We start from the raw sequence: 20,379 nt of genomic DNA, 5'->3' as shown, positions 1-20,379 counted from the left end.
GATGCTCTCCTCCTTCCAGATAAGGCAGACAAAGATGTGTCTGCAGGAACTCTTTGTCTCTGCACTTCAATGGCTCAATGGGGTTACCATTTGCTCCAACAGCCCTGTTGTTCTCAACCTAGTAGATGGCCTTCTCTACTTTGTGCAAGGCTGGGGTGTTGCTGAGATCATGGTATGTGGTATGCTGCAGAAGGTGTTTAAGAACACCCAGTTCAATGACAGAAACTTGGTTCAGGATGCCTCTGAAGTGCTCTCCCAAGCATTTTTTAATGGCTTCTTTCGTCATCACTGTTGCTATGCCTCGAGGTCGAGGATGATGGTCTTCATTCCATTTATCAATGTATGGGCTCTCAGGTGGCTTATGAGCCTAATCTTGACTTTGTAAGTTCTTCCACATTCAGGACAAGTAGTCCCAGATGGCAGATCGGGCTTTGTTTGTTGCTGCCTTGCTTTCCGTTTTCTTCTCTTTTCTTCTAGTTCTGCACATCTGTTGGCTTCGAAAGTTGCTGTTCTTTCTTGGATGATGGTTTGCCAGAGTTTCCTGTCTTTGGCATTGATTTCCTAATTGTTGAAATCAATATTACATTTCTTCATGTTGGCTTTTAAAATGTCTTTGAATCTCTTCTGTTGTCCACCTCTTTTATGTTTGTCTTCTTTAAGCCAGGAATCGAAGATTTGTTTTGGCAGATATTCATCTTTCATCCGAACAACATGACCGCTCCATCTTAGTTGGTACTTGATGATGTAGGCTTCGATGCTTGTTATTTTTTGCTTCATTCAGCACGCTGATGTTGGTTCTTCTATCTTCCCAGCTGATGTTCAAGATGTTTCAAAGGCACCACTGATCGAACTTTTCAAGTGCCTTCAGATACCATTAGAATGTTGTCCAAGTTTCTGATGCAAACAGGAGCGTTGAGATCACCACTACTTTGTACATTAACATTTTGGTTGAGAGTGTGGTGTTGGAAAAGCACAGCAGGTCAGGCAGCAGCCAAGAAGCAGGAGAATCGACGTTTCAGGCAAAACCCTTTCAGAGCTAATATTTTGGTGTCTGTCTGGATGTCACAATCATGAAAGACTTTTGTTTGGAGATGCCCAAAAGCTGTTCCAGGGCATTAAAGAAGATTTGGATCTTGTCACTAAGGTCGATATTGGAGGAGAGGTGATTTCCAAGGTAAAGAAAGTGGTCCACATTTTCGGGGGTTGTTTCACCAAGTTGAATTGATGGTACTGTCCAATTTGTCTCAGTTGATGAAGGTTGATAGATGATTTGAGTCTTCTTGGAATTGACGGTAAGCCCAAGTTTTGTGTGTGCACGGTTGAAGGCGTTCAGAATCCGTTGTAGGTAGTTTTCTGAGAGAGCTGCAACACTGTTGTCATCAATATATTGGAACTCAATGAGGGAACTCATAGATGTCTTGTTTTTGCACTTAAGATGGACAAGATTGAAAAGTCAGCTATCAATTCTGTTGATAATTTTGAATCCTGGGAGTAGGTCGTCCTTGATGATGTGGATGATTGTCGCAGTAAAGATGGTGAACAAAGTTGGGGCAATCATGTTTCCATACTTTACTTCTGGTCTGACATGAAAAGGCTCACTGTTACTGTTGCTGGCTAAACTGTGACAAGCATGCCATTGTGGAAGAGTGTCAGGATTCGAATGTACTTTTCAGGGCATCCATAGGTGAATAGAATATCCTATAGGAGTTCCCTTGCTACCGAGTCAATGACTTTGGTGAGGTTGATGAATGGCACATACAAAGGCAGAAGTTGTTCACAACATTTTTCTTGTAGTTGTAACAGAGTGAAGATCATATCAGTTGTTCCATGTGATGATCTAAAACTGGCTTGTATCTACGAAAGGATCTTCTCAACTAAAGGCTTGAGCCAGTTGTCCATGACACGGGTAAGGATCTTTCCTGCTGTTGCTAACAGGGAAATTCCACAACAGTTTCCACATTCAAATCAATCTCCTTTCCTTTTGTAAATGGTAACAATTGTTGAGTCTCTAAAGTCTGCTGGTACATCTTCATTTATGCAGATCTTGTTGAGAATTGGATGCAGTTGGTAATGAAACAGAATACTTCCAATTTTTTAGACTCTGCTGGTATTCCATCAAATCCAGTGGCCTTGTTGCTTTTCAAAGTTTTGATGGCTTCCTTGACTTCTTCAAATGTTGGTACTTTGCTTCAGGTGTCGTCAATGGGCTGTTTTGGAATGTTGAAAATGTGTTGCTGGTTAAAGCTCAGCAGGTCAGGCAGCATCCAAGGAACAGGAAATTCTACGTTTCGGGCAACAAATGGGACAGTTTGATTCAAAAGATCTTCAAAGTGCTTCCTCCATCTAGAATTGATGCCAGCATTGCTTTTCAGGATAGTTGAACCATCTTTGCTTTTGAGAGGGGCTTGACCGTGAATGGATGGGCCAAAGATGGGCTTTAGTTGCGTTGACGAAGTCTTGAATGTTGTTGGCATCCACTAGTTGTTGGATTTCCTGAGCTTTCTTCCTCCACCATTGGTTGTTTAGGTCTTGGGTGCTCTTCTGGACTGCAGCCTTGCATTCCTGATAGCTTTTCCTTTCAGCAACCGATTGTTGGTCATTTTGTAAGGTGATGAAAACTTTTCTCTTTTTGTCCGAAAAGTCGTTGGAATAGTTTGTTGTTATCATCGAATCAATCCTAATGTTTTTTTCATCTTGAGCCCAATTGTTTCTTTGCAGCAGGTGATGATAGTATTCTTCAATTGATTCCAGTATGTTTCTATGGATGGTGGGATTTGTTGAGGCAGTTGTTCTTGAAGAATTTGTTGGACCTTCTGTACATGATTGATGTCTTGGAGGATGTCAAGATTGAATTTCTTGATAGTGTTCTGATTTTGGTGTTTCCTTTTGGGCTGAATCTTCATTCTCATGGTACATGAGATGAGTCAATGGTCTGCCCAGCACTCATCAGCACCAGTAACAGCTCTTGTTATCAGCACATCTTGTTGGTCCCAAGATTGTGTGATGATGTAATTAATGAGGTGCCAGTGTTTGGAGCGTGGATGAAGCCAGGAGACTTTCAGTCTGTTTTTCTGGTGAAATAGGCTGTTTCTTATCACCAGATTGTTATCAGCACATTTGGTGAGGAGTGTTCCATTGGCATTGGCCTTGCCAAGTCCTTCCTTGCCGATTATTCCAGTCCAGAGCCTATGATCTTTCCCAATTCTGACATTGAAGTTACCCAAGAGAATTATCTTGTCGTTTTAGGGAAAAGAGAAAAGGATGTTGTCAAGTTGGGCGTAGAAGTTCTCCTTTACTTTATTTTTCATAGTGGGCGGCACGGTGGCACAATGGTTAGCACTGCTGCCTCACAGCACCAGAGACCCGGGTTCAACTGTGTGGAGTTTGCATATTCTCCCCGTGTCTGCGTGGGTTTCCTCCCACAGTCCAAAGATGTGCAGGTCAGGTGAATTGACCATGCTAAATTGTCTGTAGTGTTGGGTGAAGGGGTAAATGTAGGGATATGGGTGGGTTGCGCTTCGGCAGGTCGGTGTGGACTTGTTGGGCTGAAGGGCCTGTTTCCACACTGTAAGTAATCGAATCTAACCAACGTCCAGAGTTGGAGTATAGGTGCTAATGATGGTGACATGTTGGTTCTTGAGGAGAGGATTCACAGAGTCATGAAACATTTATTTGATTCCCAGTGATTGCTCTGTCAGCTTCTGAAGTAGGCCATTTCGGATGGCAAACCCTACTACATGGATCCTCATTCGTTCAGCATCAAGTCTTTCCCAGAAAAAGATGTATTGACCTTGCTCTTCCTTTACTTGCCCTGCTCTAGCTCCACGGTTATCAGTCAGAGTAGCAATGTCAAAGTTGAAATATTTGGAGTTCCCAGGCAACAAAGGCAGTTCTCCTCTCTGGCTGGACTGAGTTTGTATTATCCATCAGAGTTTGTATATTCCAGGTTCCATAGTTTTACTTCTCGATGTTTTTTGACCACATAATGGCGTTCCTTCTGAACATGGCTTTCCAGAGTGGATGGGGTGATTAAAGTCTGGTTGAAGATTTGTAGCTCGGGTGTCCGTTGTTGTGGTTCTGTTCACCGAGCTGGAAGTTTTTGCTGCAAACGTTTCGTTCCCTGGCTAGGGAACATCATCAGTGCTATTGGAGCCTCCTGTGAAGCGCTGCTTTGATGTTTCTTCCGGTATTTATAGTGGTTTGTTCTTGCCGCTTCCGGGTGTCAGTTTCAGCTGTAGTAGTTTGTATGTGGGGTCCAGGTCGATGTGTCTGTTGATGGATGTTCTTGCCGCTTCCGGGTGTCAGTTTCAGCTGTAGTGGTTTGTATATTGGGTCCAGGTCCATGTGTCTGTTAATAGAGTTTGTGGATGAATGCCATGCCTCTAGGAATTCCCTGGCTGTTCTCTGTCTGGCTTGTCCTATGATGGTAGTGTTTTCCCAGTCAAATTCATGTTCCTGGTTGTCTGAGTGTATGGCTACTAGGGATAGCTGGTCGTGTTGTTTTGTGGCTAGCTGATGTTCATGGATGCGGATTGTTAGCTGTCTTCCTGTTTGTCCTATATAGTGTTTTGTGCAGTCCTTGCATGGTATTTTGTAAACTACGTTAGTTTGGCTCGTGCTGGCTATTGGGTCCTTTGTTCTAGTGAGTTGTTGTCTGAGTGTGGAAGTTGGCTTGTGTGCTGTTATGAGTCCTAAGGGTCGCAGTGGTCTGGCTGTCAGTTCTGAGACGCTCCTGACGTATGGTAGTGTGGCTAGTCCTTTTGGTTGTGGCATGTCCTCGTTCCGTGGTCTATCTCTTAGGCATCTGGTGATAAAGTTGCGTGGGTATCCGTTTTTGGCGAATACCTTGTATAGGTGTTCCTCTTCCTCTTTTCGCAGTTCTGGTGTACTGCAGTGTGTTGTGGCTCTTTTGAATAGTGTCCTGATGCAGCTTCGTTTGTGTGTGTTGGGGTGGTTACTTTCATAGTTTAGGACTTGGTCTGTGTGTGTTGGTTTCCTGTGTACCCTTGTGGTGAATTCTCCGTTGGGTGTTCTCTCTACTAACACGTCTAGGAATGGGAGTTGGCTATCCTTTTCTTCTTCTCTCGTGAATTGTATTCCTGTGAGTGTGGTGTTGATGATTCGGTGTGTTTTTTCTATTTCTGTGTTTTTGATGATTACAAAGGTGTCATCGACGTATCTGATCCAGAGTTTGGGTTGGATTTGTGGTAGGGCTGTATGTTCTAACCTTTGCATAACTGCCTCTGCTATGAGTCTCGAGATTGGTGATCCCATGGGTGTTCCGTTGATTTGTTCGTATATCTGATTGTTGAATGTAAAGTGTGTGGTGAGGCACAGGTCTAGTAGTTTAAGTATGCCGTCCTTGTTGATAGGTTCGGCCTCCTGTGTTCTGTTATGTATGTCCAGTAGGTTGGCTATTGTTTCTCTGGCTAGGGTTTTGTCAATTGATGTGAACAGTGCCGTCACGTCGAGTGATACCATGGTTTCTTCTTTGTCTATGTGTGTATTCCTGATGATGTCCAAGAATTCCTGTGTTGATTGTATGGAGTGTTTGGATCCGCTGACTAGGTGTTTCAGTTTTTGTTGTAGTTCTTTGGCCAGTTTGTATGCTGGTGTCCCTGGTAGTGATACTATGGGTCTGAGTGGGATGTCTGGTTTGTGTACTTTGGGTAGTCCGTAGAATCTGGGGGTGTTGTTGCTTTCAGGTTTCATTCTTTGCTGGTCCGCTTTGGTTATCTGTCCGTTTTTTTGTAGATTCCTTAGTGTGTTGATTATTCTATTGGTGAGTTGTGGTGTGGGGTCGGAATCCTTCATTTGGTAGGTGTTGGTGTCTGCGAGTAGTTATTGTGCTTTATTGATGTAGTCTGATTTATCTAAGATGACCGTCATTCTGCCTTTATCTGCCGGTAGTATGATTATGTTCTTGTCATTTTTCAGTGCTTTCAGTGCTTCCCTCTCCTTGGTGTTGAGGTTATGTGTATGTCGTTTTCTTATCATCATAGGTACGACCGTTTGTCTCACTGTTTGTTGTGTCTCTTCTGTCAGTCCATTGTTCCTGAGTGGGCATTCTAGTGCTGCTAGGAAGTCTGCTGTGTTGGCATCCCTGTAGTTGTATTTGAGTCCCTTGGCCAGTATAGTTCTTTCCATGTCTGTGAGCTGTCTGTGGGAGAGGTTTTTAACCCAGGTGTGTGTTGTAGTGTCCTCCTATTTGTGGGTTAGTTTGTCCATTTTTTCTTTTAGTGCCGTTTTTTTGCGGTGTTGTCCTGTTCTGTCCTATAGTGATAGCCTGTTCTATGGTCCGGGTCCATTCCTGATTAGTGGTTTTTAAAATTAATGGCTTAAAAACCACTAATCAGGAATGGACCCGGACCATAGAACAGGTTATCACTATAGGACAGAACAGGACAACACCGCAAAAAAACGGCACTAAAAGAAAAAATGGACAAACCAACCCACAAACAGGAGGACACTACAACACACACCTGGGTTAAAAACCTCTCCCACAGACAGCTCACAGACATGGAAAGAACTATACTGGCCAAGGGACTCAAATACAACTACAGGGATGCCAACACAGCAGACTTCCTAGCAGCACTAGAATGCCCACTCAGGAACAATGGACTGACAGAAGAGACACAACTGCAAATGTGTTGCTGGTCAAAGCACAGCAGGTTAGGCAGCATCTCAGGAATAGAGAATTCGACGTTTCGAGCATAATCCCTTCATCAGGAATAAGAGAGAGAGCCAAGCAGGCTGAGATAAAAGGTAGGGAGGAGGGACTAGGGGGAGGGGCGATGGAGGTGGGATAGGTGGAAGGAGGTCAAGGTGAGGGTGATAGGCCGGAGTGGGGTGGGGGCGGAGAGGTCAGGAAGAGGATTGCAGGTTAGGAGGGCGGTGCTGAGTTGAGGGAACCGACTGAGACAAGGTGGGGGGAGGGGAAATGAGGAAGCTGGAGAAATCTGAATTCATACCTTGTGGTTGGAGGGTTCCCAGGCGGAAGATGAGGCGCTCCTCCTCCAGCCGTCGTGTAGTTGTGTTCTGCCGGTGGAGGAGTCCAAGGACCTGCATGTCCTCGGTGGAGTGGGAGGGGGAGTTAAAGTGTTGAGCCACGGGGTGATTGGGTTGGTTGGTTCGGGCGGCCCAGAGGTGTTCTCTGAAGCGTTCCGCAAGTAAGCGGCCTGTCTCACCAATATAGAGGAGGCCACATCGGGTGCAGCGGATGCAATAGATGATGTGTGTGGAGGTACAGGTGAACTTGTGGCGGATATGGAAGGATCCCTTGGGGCCTTGGAGGGAAGTGAGTGTGGAGGTGTGGGCGCAAGTTTTACATTTCCTGCGGTTGCAGGGGAAGGTGCCGGGGGTGGAGGTTGGGTTGGTGGGGGGTGTGGATCTGACAAGGGAGTCACGAAGGGAGTGGTCCTTGCGGAACGCTGATAGGGGAGGGGAGGGAAATATATCCTTGGTGGTGGGGTCCGTTTGGAGGTGGCGGAAATGGCGGCGGATAATACGTTGTATGCGCAGGTTGGTGGGGTGGTAGGTGAGAACCAGTGGGGTTCTGTCTTGGTGGCGGTTGGAGGAGCGGGGCTCAAGGGCGGAGGAGCGGGAAGTGGAGGAGATGCGGTGGAGGGCATCGTCGATCACGTCTGGGGGGATTCTGCGGTCCTTGAAGAAGGAGGCCATCTGGGCTGTGCGGTGTTGGAATTGGTCCTCCTGGGAGCAGATGCGGCGGAGACGAAGGAATTGGGAATATGGGATGGCGTTTTTACAGGGGGCAGGGTGGGAGGAGGTGTAGTCCAGGTAGCTGTGGGAGTCAGTCGGTTTATAATAGATGTCTGTGTTGAGTCGGTCGCCCGAGATAGAAATGGAAAGGTCTAGGAAGGGGAGAGAGGAGTCTGAGACAGTCCAGGTGAATTTCAGGTCGGGATGGAAGGTGTTAGTAAAGTTGATGAACTGTTCAACCTCCTCGTGGGAGCACGAGGCAGCGCCGATACAGTCATCGATGTAGCGGAGGAAAAGGTGGGGGGTGGTGCCAGTGTAGTTGCGGAAGATGGACTGTTCCACATATCCTACGAAGAGGCAGGCATAGCTGGGGCCCATGCGGGTGCCCATGGCAACTCCTTTAGTTTGGAGGAAGTGGGAGGATTGAAAAGAAAAGTTATTCAGGGTGAGGACCAGTTCAGTCAGTCGAAGGAGGGTGTCAGTGGAAGGGTACTGGTTGGTGCGGCGGGAAAGGAAGAAGCGGAGGGCTTTGAGTCCTTCGTGATGGGGGATGGAGGTGTACAGGGACTGGATGTCCATAGTGAAAATAAGGCGTTGGGGACCGGGGAAGCGAAAATCCTGGAGGAGGTCAAACAGTGAGACAAACGGTCGTACCTATGATGATAAGAAAACGACATACACATAACCTCAACACCAAGGAGAGGGAAGCACTGAAAAATGACAAGAACATAATCGTACTACCGGCAGATAAAGGCAGAATGACGGTCATCCTAGATAAATCAGACTACATCAATAAAGCACAACAACTACTCGCAGACACCAACACCTACCAAATGAAGGATTCCGACCCCACACCACAACTCACCAATAGAATAATCAACACACTAAGGAATCTACAAAAAAACGGACAGATAACCAAAGCGGACCAGCAAAGAATGAAACCTGAAAGCAACAACACCCCCAGATTCTACGGACTACCCAAAGTACACAAACCAGACATCCCACTCAGACCCATAGTATCACTACCAGGGACACCAGCATACAAACTGGCCAAAGAACTACAACAAAAACTGAAACACCTAGTCAGCGGATCCAAACACTCCATACAATCAACACAGGAATTCTTGGACATCATCAGGAATACACACATAGACAAAGAAGAAACCATGGTATCATTCGACGTGACGGCACTGTTCACATCAATTGACAAAACCCTAGCCAGAGAAACAATAGCCAACCTACTGGACATACATAACAGAACACAGGAGGCCGAACCTATCAACAAGGACGGCATACTTAAACTACTAGACCTGTGCCTCACCACACACTTTACATTCAACAATCAGATATACGAACAAATCAACGGAACACCCATGGGATCACCAATCTCGAGACTCATAGCAGAGGCAATTATGCAAAGGTTAGAACATACAGCCCTACCACAAATCCAACCCAAACTCTGGATCAGATATGTCGATGACACCTTTGTAATCATCAAAAACACAGAAATAGAAAAAACACACCGAATCATCAACACCACACTCACAGGAATACGATTCACGAGAGAAGAAGAAAAGGATAGCCAACTCCCATTCCTAGTCGTGTTAGTAGAGAGAACACCCAACGGAGAATTCACCACAAGGGTACACAGGAAACCAACACACACAGACCAAGTCCTAAACTATGAAAGTAACCACCCCAACACACACAAACGAAGCTGCATCAGGACACTATTCAAAAGAGCCACAACACACTGCAGTACACCAGAACTGCAAAAAGAGGAAGAGGAACACCTATACAAGGTATTCGCCAAAAACGGATACTCACGCAACTTTATCACCAGATGCCTAAGAGATAGACCACGGAACGAGGACATGCCACAACCAAAAGGACTAGCCACACTACCATACGTCAGGAGCGTCTCAGAACTGACAGCCAGACTACTGCGACCCTTAGGACTCATAACAGCACACAAGCCAACTTCCACACTCAGACAACAACTCACTAGAACAAAGGACCCAATAGCCAGCACGAGCCAAACTAACGTAGTTTACAAAATACCATGCAAGGACTGCACAAAACACTATATAGGACAAACAGGAAGACAGCTAACAATCCGCATCCATGAACATCAGCTAGCCACAAAACAACACGACCAGCTATCCCTAGTAGCCATACACTCAGACAACCAGGAACATGAATTTGACTGGGAAAACACTACCATCATAGGACAAGCCAGACAGAGAACAGCCAGGGAATTCCTAGAGGCATGGCATTCATCCACAAACTCTATTAACAGACACATGGACCTGGACCCCATATACAAACCACTACAGCTGAAACTGACACCCGGAAGCGGCAAGAACATCCATCAACAGACACATCGACCTGGACCCCACATACAAACTACTACAGCTGAAACTGACACCCAGAAGCGGCAAGAACAAACCACTATAAATACCGGAAGAAACATCAAAGCAGCGCTTCACAGGAGGCTCCAATAGCACTGATGATGTTCCCTAGCCAGGGAATGAAACGTTTGCAGCAAAAACTTCCAGCTCGGCGAACAGAACCACAACAATGGATGGGGTGAATCAGGGTACTTTTTTTTAGGACACCTTTTCTAGCCCTTCCCAGTTCAGGGTGAGCAGAGTGGATCCTAAATAGGGCTGCTCAGATGTGAATACTGCTACTGAACAACTTTCCTGCTTCTGTCCACAAGTTGAACGACTGAATCAAGTGTTCACTGCTTCTGTGCCAGTTCTTAACCAGGAGCTTCCGGCTGTCACATTGCCTGTTCCCGTCACCCTTCCCCAATTGCCGAAAGACTTGAGGAAGTAACCCACAGAGCGAAGATGCCTGTGCGTGTATTCGTTTAATGTGTACTTGATGTTGCACTCCAAGAAACACATGATACTTCACAAACTGATACCAATACCAATGGCATGGAGACCATGATGATTGGAGCTAATGGATTTGTTGCAGCCTTTATCTGCCTTCATAGCCATTGAGTTCCAAATAACTATATTCTCCTGTTCTGCCGTTGAGGTCTTGATTGGATTGTTCTTTGTCAGGCACCTGACTCTCAACCTTACCACCATGGCTGACCCTACCAGGTGCATAGCTTCACTCATGAGATCTCAGGACACACAAGCTTCTCCACCACAACAAGGTGACAATCCACAGAGAGATGGCTTCCTTATCACTGATAAGAATCACTCTATCTTTGGCCAGCAGTGGTATAGGGCTTTGGCTGTTTGAGCTGTACGAGCTGTACATGGTCTTGACAGCACATACAGAAGAAACCATGCATGTCATGGTTATCAGCCATTCTTTGTCAGGTTGCAGTCCTTACCACATGTTCTTTATGTCATAGGTTTGTTTTTGGACCTGCCTTTTCTCTTCCCAGTACAGTTACTGTTTTACACTCAGAAATGTCATACGCTTCTGACTTAATAGTTCCTGAATGTCATGGTCATTCTCACCAAACCAGTCTTGGTGTTTCTTGGCTGACCGGGTTTTTGCAGGCATTGATGTTGACATTCTTAAGGGTGAACCAGAGACTGTTGGGACCCTGCGACTTGGAGTTGCCAAGGGTCACTAGGTTTGTGGAGAGGAGTTGGTTCTGTGAAGTTATTTTTTCCAAGTCTTTAAGTGCCTCAATTTTTTTGTGGTACTGTTTCTGTTGTCTCCACTGCAATAGGGTTATATTTATGTTAATCCTGGCTCAGATCAAGCAATGGTTGGTTCAGCAGTCATCGGCTCCTGTCAAGGTGCGCGTGATTTTAATGTGCTTCTGATCTCTCATTCTGACGATGATATCATCAAGGAGTTGCCAATATTTGGAGCGCGAGTGCTGCCATGTTGTCTTTTTTCTCATTTTGGCGGAATAGTATGTTGATCATGAGGAGGTTATGTTCACAACATTTGGTCAGGAGAAGGGTGCCATTGGAATTTTGCTTCATAACTCTGTTTCCTGATTACATCGACCCAAAGGTCTGTACTTTTGCCTACTCTTGCATTGAAGTCACTCAGGACAATTAGTTTGTTCACTGCAGGGACCCGTGAGAGATTGGTTAAGGCTGGAGTAGAATTTCTTCTTGTCCTCAGCTGCTGCATGCAATGACCCACTGGAGCTCATTGAGAGAAACCTCAATGACACTCCCTGAATTTGATACTCAGTCAATTTCTGGTAAAATTTAGCTCAAAATTTCTATGTTCTTGTTGTGATTTCTCTAGTACAGAAACTGTTCACAAAGCAATTATCTGCTGCCTTGAAAGATGTTTTATAATTACTATCAGCCTAAATGGACAGTAAACTAATTAAGAACGAGGTCCAATCAAAAAGGAGGAATTTCCATGTTTCCCACAATTATCCAGTCAAATTTAAGAGATTGTTCACATCTTCTCTCCAGTTTTTCTGTGTACAAATTGCTTCATGTTTTAAACAATAAATAAATGCAATTTAATTCACTTTTTAATTTTACAGTCTGTACACAGAATTTATGATGAAATATAGGCAGGTCACTTAATATTCTACAATGTTAATTGTGATTCTTGACTATTATTAGTCATAGTGATTTTGATTGCATCCACTTTCACCCAATTTGTTAATTGTTCTTAGTGTGTTATTAATTATTTACTTTTTCACTGTAATATTGTCTTTCACTATTGCTTCAGTCAGTGAGTGGTACTGATGCTTTCATGGACGAAGATGTAATTGACTGCACTGAAAATAATTTTAATGGCTGGCAATGATATCTCATTGTTAACATTTTGCAGCCTGCAAACGACAAAAACTTTCTGAATAACTTGGAAAATGTTTCCATCTAATGAACAAAACCAAAGTGCATTAAAAGTTCAATATTTAACTATTTTAATCTAGTTAGAGGTAAAGGTTATGCTGGCTTTTTTGTGTGGTAAATCTTTATGACTTCAAAAACATCACATTATAAATAGTAAAAAAAAAATCCATGACTGGTGTTTGTGAATATCTAATGTCACATCCTAATAAATGATGATTTGTTGTTCTGTTGCTGTTGCTGTACGTATTTATAACACCATACGACTATAAGATAGGAGCTCAAATTAGGCCAGTCAGCCCATCAAATCTGCTCTGCTATTCAAACTTGGCTGAAAGGTTTCTCAACCCCATTCTGCTGCTTTCTCCCAGTAACCTTTGATCCTCTTGATAATCAAGAACTTAGCTACATCTGACTTAAACATACTCAATGATTTGGCCTACACAGCCTTCTGTGGCAATGAATTCCATAGATTCACTACTCTCTGCCTGAAGAAGTTTCTCCTAATCTCAATTCTAAAGGATCTTCTTTACTCTCAAACATTCCTCATATGTTAATCCTTTCATCCCTGGGATCATTCTTGTGAGCCTCCTCTGGACCTGCTGCAGGGTTGCTACATCGTTCCTGAGGTATGGGGCCCAAAACTGCACACAACACTCCAAATCTTGTCTGACCAGAGCTGTATAAAGCCTCAGATATATATCCCTGCTTTTATATTCTAGTCCTCTTGAAATAAATGCCAACATTGTGTTTGCCTTCCTGACTCCCAACTAAGCCTGCAAGTTTACTGTAAGAGAATCCTGGTCGAGAACTCCCAAGTCTCTTTGCACTTTAGATTTCTGAATTTTCTCCCCATTTAGAAAATTGTTCATGTCCCTATTCTTCTGACCAAAGTGCATGACCTTACACTTTCACACATTGCATTCCATCTGCCTCTTCTTTGCCTACTCTCCTAACCTGTCTAAATCCTTCTGCAGCCTCCCCACGTCCTCAATGCCACCTCTACCTATCTTTGTATCATCTGCAAATTTATTCAGAATTTCCTCAGTTCCTTCTTCTAGATCATTAATGTATAAAGTGAAAAGTTGTGGTCCCAACATTGACACTTGTGGAACACCACTTGTCACCAGCTTTCATCCTGAGAAGAACCCTTTTATCCCCACTCTGCTTTCTGTCAGACAACTAATCTTCTATCCATGTTAGTACCTTGCCTCTAACAGCATGGACCCTTAATATACTCAGCAGTCTCTTGTGCAGCACCTTATTGAAGTCAAGAAAGATATCAAGCAGAGTGTTACATTAATGATTTTCCAGGCCTCTGAGACCCTCCCTGACTCCAGTTTTTCCTGAAAGATCACCACTAATGCCTTCACTATCTCTTTAGCTATCTCTTTCGGGTTGGTGACGATTTGCCACGGCAGATTTGCCGCCGATGACTAGCCACTGCCGGTTTGCCTCCAATGTTTTTCCACTGGGTTCGTTTGACCTCTGGAGACTATTCGCCACCGGAAATATATATATGTACTGATTGTTTTCCCTCCCGCCTGTTCTTTCATACTTCTCAGTTCCCTTTATTTATACAACTATATACTACATATTGATAAAAAAAAGTAAAATAAATATCATTTTATTGGTTTAAATATTAAAATGAGTTACAAACTTTAATCAGAAAAAGGAAATATACTTTAAAAATCTTTATAATGGCAGTAAGATCTCACATTAATATTAAACAATGAAATTTCAGTTCATGTGATGGTTATGCGCTATTCCTCTAAGAATTCCAAACAATCTCTTTCGCCGTATTCAAGAACATTTTTTTTATTCTATCCTCTGCATCTCGATACTTTTTTAGCTTTATTTGTGGTGGGTAACCAGTTATCAGCTGTTCCATATATAAATCACGCTCCTTTTGCGCTTTCATTAACGTTCCAATACATTTCCATATGGTTGGGTGGTGAGCTTTGGGTTCAAAAGCAATTCTCCGATAAGCGGCTTCAGCGTGTTATTTGTTTATTGTTGTCTCATAGACCGACCACATAACATGGAGAAACAAAGTTGCCCTTCGGCTACTGCCACGTCTATTGTAGAGTCCAATATAATTAAATTCAACCCAATCTAGTATTGATTGTAGTTCTTGTGGCAAAAAATCTGCGAGTGCTTCTACGTAGTTATCAAGGTCAGTAAGTGGCACAAAAGCCAAAGCAATTATCATTTTTGCTTTTAAAGCATTATCAGGATTGGTGTTGTATTTTGATGAGTTGCTCCAACTGCATCAATATGTCTATGCATACTTTGTGCCAAATAAAAGAAACAGCCCATAATTTCAACTTCAGGAAAACATTCTCTCATAGCACTGATAGCTGCCTGCTCAAAGCCATAATGGATATACTGTGATCTGGGATTAGGTACCAAGGACTTCACTATTTCAAACATGCATACATATGTTGAACGCTGCTTATTTGGTAGAAGTATATACAATATTGGATGAACCCCATCAAGTCTTTTTACTAAAATACAATATACCTGAGAGAATAAAACAGGGGCTATGTTGAACGTACCATCCACAAACCATGTTGATTCTGCTAAATGATGTATCCACGATTCCCTACCAAATATGATTATACGATTACTTCCTTGACCACTATCTGTCAAAAGAAACAACACAAGCACTACCTTAACCAATATAACAACAATTTTATATACCACCAATATTCAAAATGTATGAAGTACTTGCGGTGGCGAATCGTCTTCAGTGGCCAATGGGTGGTGGCTAAGCGTCCTCGGTGATCAAAGGGCAGTGGCTAATCGGCAGCGGCGAATCTGCTGTGGCGAATGGTCCCATCCCGATCTCTTTCTTGTCCAACTTTGGCATATCCATCTGACCAGGTGATTTATCAACCTTCGGACCTTGCACTTTTTCTAGCACCTTCTCCTTGATTGAATTTTTGAACTATTGCTCATGAATTTCATCATGAAGGATGACGCAAAGTACTTATTCAGATCCTCAGCCATTTCTTTGTTCCCCATTACTACTTCTCCAGCATCATCTTCCAGAAGTCCAATGACCACTTTTGCCTCTCTTTTGCCCTTTATATATCTAAAGAAACTCTTGCAATCTTCTTTTATATTGCTGCATCGTTTATCCCCATATTTAATCTTCTTCCTCCTTATTTCATTTTTCATTGGTCCTCTGTTGGTCTTTTTAGGCTTCCCAATCCTCTGGTTTCCCACTTCCCTTTGCCACATTATATGCTTTCTCTTTTGCCTTTATGCTATCCCTGACTTCCCTAGTCAACTGTGGTTGCCTCAGCCTCCCTGTACCATGCTTCTTTATTCCCGAAATGAATCTTTACTGTGTCTCCTGAATTACTCTCAGAAACTCCTACCATTGCTGTTCCACTGTCTTTCCTGCTAGGCTCCTCTCCCAATCAATTCTACCCAGCTCCTCCTTCATGCCTCTGTAGTTGCCTTTATTCAACTGTAATTCCATTACATCTGATTCTACCTTCTCTTTCTCAAATTGCAAGTAAATTCTGTCATAGTATAGTCACTGTCTCCTAAGAGTTCCTTCACCTTAAGCTCCCTTATCAAGTCTGCCTCATTGTATAACACTAAATCCAGAATTGCCTGTTTTCTAGTGAGTTCCATGACCTGCTCCAAAAAGTCATCTCGTATACATTTCATGAATCTTTTTCTTGCAATCCACTACCAACCTGATTTTCCCAATCTACCCCCATGACCTTGCCTTTTTTACACACCTTTTCTATCTCCTGATGTATCTTGTGCCCCAAATTTTGCCTGTTGTTTGGAGACCTGTGGGAATGACCATAGAACATAGGACATAAAACATAGAACAGTACAGCACAAAACAGGCCCTTCAGCCCACGATGTTGTGCCGAGTTTCTGAGAGTAATTCAGGAGACACAGCAAAGATTCATTTCGGGGATAAAGAAGCATGGTACAGGGAGGCTGAGGCAACCACAGTTGACTAGGGAAGTCAGGGATAGCATAAAGGCAAAAGAGAAAGCATATAATGTGGCAAAGGGTAGTGGGAAACCAGAGGATTGGGAAGCCTAAAAAGACCAACAGAGGACCAATGAAAAAAGAAATAAGGAGGAAGAAGATTAAATATGTAAGATAAACCAAGTGTTTGAACCCTCAAATTTCTGTGACTATATGCATGTCCAACAGTCTCTTAAATATCCCCAATGACTTCGCTTCCACAATTGCTGCTGGCAACACATTCCATGCTCTCACAACTCTTTGTGTAAAGAACCTGCCTCTGATTATGTTTTTTGACCATTATGTTTTTTTTCACCTTTGCAATTTCTCAACTCAGCCCACATAGATTATATATCATCTGACTCTGCTTCATTTCTTATTATTGATTTAATTTCCTTTCTTACTAATAAGATAACCCCACTCCCTCCGCCCACCTGCCTATCTTTTCGATAGGATATATATCCATGGATATTTAACTTGCAGTCCTGATCCCCTTGCAACCATGTCTTCATGATGCCCACCATGTCATATCTGCCAATTTCAATCTGTGCCACAAACTCATTTACCTTATTTCGTATATTGCATGCATTTAGGTACAACACTTTCAGTTCTGTATTGACCATCCATCTTCTCATTGACATTCATTTATCCAGTGTGCTTGAAGTTTGATTCCTAACCCTTTCCAAACATTCTGTTCTATTTTGTGTTCTGGAGACTTTAATAACCTCTTCTGAGTTCTCGTTGACTTTCATTTTTGTCATATTTTCCCATGCAGTCGAATTCACTCCCACAGTTGTTAAGCAACTGCTTTGTTTCCCATTGGCCACTATACTCCTTGGAGTTTTACTCTTCCCTTCCCCCCCCCCCCCCTCCCCACTTTCTAGTTTAAAGTCCTGTTGACCATCCTATTTAACCTTTTTGCTAGGACACAGGTCCCAGCTCAGTTCAGGTGGAGATTGTCCAAATAGTGTAGGTCCCTCCTGTTCCAATGCTGATGCTAGTGCTCCATGAAAAGGAACCCCTCTTTCCCACACCACTCTTTCAGCCACGTGTTTACTTCCTTTATTCTCACATCCCTTTGCCAATTTGCATGTGGCTCAGGCAGTAATCCAGAGATTATAATTTTTGAGGACCTGTTCTTTAATTTAATTCCTAGCTCTTGATAATCCCGAAACAGTTCCTCTTTTTTAGTCTTGGTTATGTTGTTTGTTCCAATGTGAACCACAACAACTGGATCCTTCCCCTCCCACTTCACCATACTTTCAAGCCAGTCAGAGATGTCCCATACCCTGTCACCGGGTAGGCAAACATACCATGCAGGACTCTCTGCTTATAAAAGATGCTATGTACTACTCAAATTATAGCATTCCCTTCAACTACCATCTGTCTTTTTGCTCCCCCTTCTTGAATGCCCTCCTGCACCATGATACCATGATCAGCTGCTCATCCTCCTTCAAACCTTGTTCCTCATCCACACAGGGAGCAAGTAACTGCCTCACTTGCAGTCACACCCTCCTGTCGCTGGCCACTGTGGTACTTAACCTACCAGGTGTGACAGCTTCCTGAAACAAAGCGTTCAGGTAACTCTCCCAATTGCGATTGTGTCACAGTGTCTGGAGCTCAGATTCCAGCTCATCAATTCTGAGCCGAAGTTCTTTCAGTATTAACATTGCTGCATATGTGTCCACTGCAGTTTGCAATGTGATCTGCCAGCTCCCATATGACACAGCTCCAGTGCATCACCTGCCCAACCATCTCTACTTAGTCAATTGATTTATTAGTTAATCGCTGGTTAGTCAATTTATTAATTAGTTTCACAGTGTTTTTTTGCAAACTAGGACAGATTGCCTACCAGCCAATCAGGTCACAGTTCTCCTATGACTTCACTTTTTTCTGTTTTTATCTTTTTTCATTCACAGGATGAGAGCATCACTGGCCAGGCAGCATTTATTGCACATCCCTAATTGCCCATAGGGCAGTTAAGAGTCAACTACATTGCTGTGGGCCTGGAGTCACATGAAGGCCAGACCAGGAAAGGAATGGCAGTTTTTTTTCCCTAAAGGACATTCGTAGACCAGGTGGGTTTTTGCAACAATCAACTATGGATTCATGGTCATCATTAGACTCTTAATTCCAGATATTTTATTGATTTCAAATTCTACCATCTGCCATGGCAGGATTTGAACCTGAGTCCCCAGAACATTATGTAGAGGAAAGGAAAGCAAAGATGATTCTCAATAGGAGTGAGAGAGACAGGGTAGTTGTCCTGGGGGACTTCAACTTTCCAAATATTGATTGGGAACTCTATAGTATGAGTACTATAGATGGGTCAGTCTTTGTCCAGTGTGTGCAGGAGGGCTTCCTGACACAGTATGTAGACAGGCCAACAAGGGGCGAAGCCACATGAGATTTAATACTGGGTAATGAGCCCGGCCAGGTGTTAGGTTTGGAAGTAGGTGATCTCTTTGGTGATGGCGATCACAATTCTGTTATGTTTACTTTAGAGATAGAAGGGGGTAGTTGTATACCACTGCGCAAGAGTTACAGCTGGGGGAAAGGCAATTACAATGTGATTAGGCTAGATTTAGGAAGCATAGGATGGTGAAGGAAACTGCAGGGGATGGGCACATTAGAAATGTGGAGCTTATTCAAGGAAAAGCTCCTGTGTGTCCTAGATAACTATATACCTGTCAGGCAGGGAGGAAGCTGTCGAGCGAGGGAGCCATGGTTTATGAAGGAAGTGGATTAGCAAGGTTAGATCTCATGGAATACAGGGAGAATGAGCCATTTGGATACAGAACTGGCTCCAAAGTAGAAGACAGAGGGTGGTGGTGGAGGGTTGTTTTTCAGACTGGAGGCCTGTGACCAGTGAAGTGCCACAAGGATTGGTGCTGGGTCCTCTACTTTTTGTCATTTACATGAATGATTTGGATGCAAGCATAAGAGGTACAGTTAGTATGTTTGCAGATGACACCAAAATTGGAGGTGTAGTGGACAGTGAAGAGGGATACCTCAGATTACAACAGGATCTGGACCAGATGGGCCAATGGGCTGAGAAGTGGCAGATGGAGTTTAATTCAGATAAATGCGAGGTGCTGCATCTTGTGAAAGCAAATCTTAGCAGGACTTCTACACTTAATGGTAAGGTCCTAGGGAGTGTTGCTGAACAAAGAGACCTTGGAGTGCAGGTTCATAGCTCGTTGAAAGTGGAGACGCAGGTAGATAGGATAGTGAAGAAGGCGTTTGGTATGCTTTCCTTTATTGGTCAGAGTATTGAGTACTGGAGTTGGGAGGTCATGTTGCAGCTGTCCAGAACATTGGTTAGGCCAATGTTGGAATATTGCGTACAGTCTGCTCTCCTTCCTGTTAGAAATATGTTGTGAAACTTGAAAGGGTTCAGAAAAGATTTACAAGGATGTTGCCAGGGTTGGAGGATCTGAGCTACAGGGAGAGGCTGAACAGGCTGGAGCTGTTTTCCTTGGAGCGTCGGAGGCTGAAGGGTGACCTTATAGAGGTTTATAAAATTATGAGGGGCATGGATAGGATAAATAGAAAAATTCTTTTCCCTGGGGTCAGGGAGTCCCGAACTAGAAGGCATAGGTTTAGGATGAGAGGGGAAAGATAAAAAAGAAATCAAAGAGCCAACTTTTTCAAGCAGAGGGTGGTACGTATATAGAATGAGCTGCCAGAGGATGTGGTGGAGGCTGGTACAATTGCAACATTTAAGAGGCTTTTGGATGGGTATATGGATAGGAAGGGTTTGGAGGGATATGGACCGGGTGCTGGCAGGTGGGTCTAGATTGGGTTAGGATATCTGGTCGGCATGGACGGGTTGGACTAAAGAGTCTGTTTCCAT

This window comes from Hemiscyllium ocellatum, chromosome 16 (assembly GCF_020745735.1).
Source record: "Hemiscyllium ocellatum isolate sHemOce1 chromosome 16, sHemOce1.pat.X.cur, whole genome shotgun sequence".
Lineage (NCBI taxonomy): Eukaryota > Metazoa > Chordata > Chondrichthyes > Orectolobiformes > Hemiscylliidae > Hemiscyllium > Hemiscyllium ocellatum.
Note: the sequence above shows the minus strand (reverse complement) of the source record.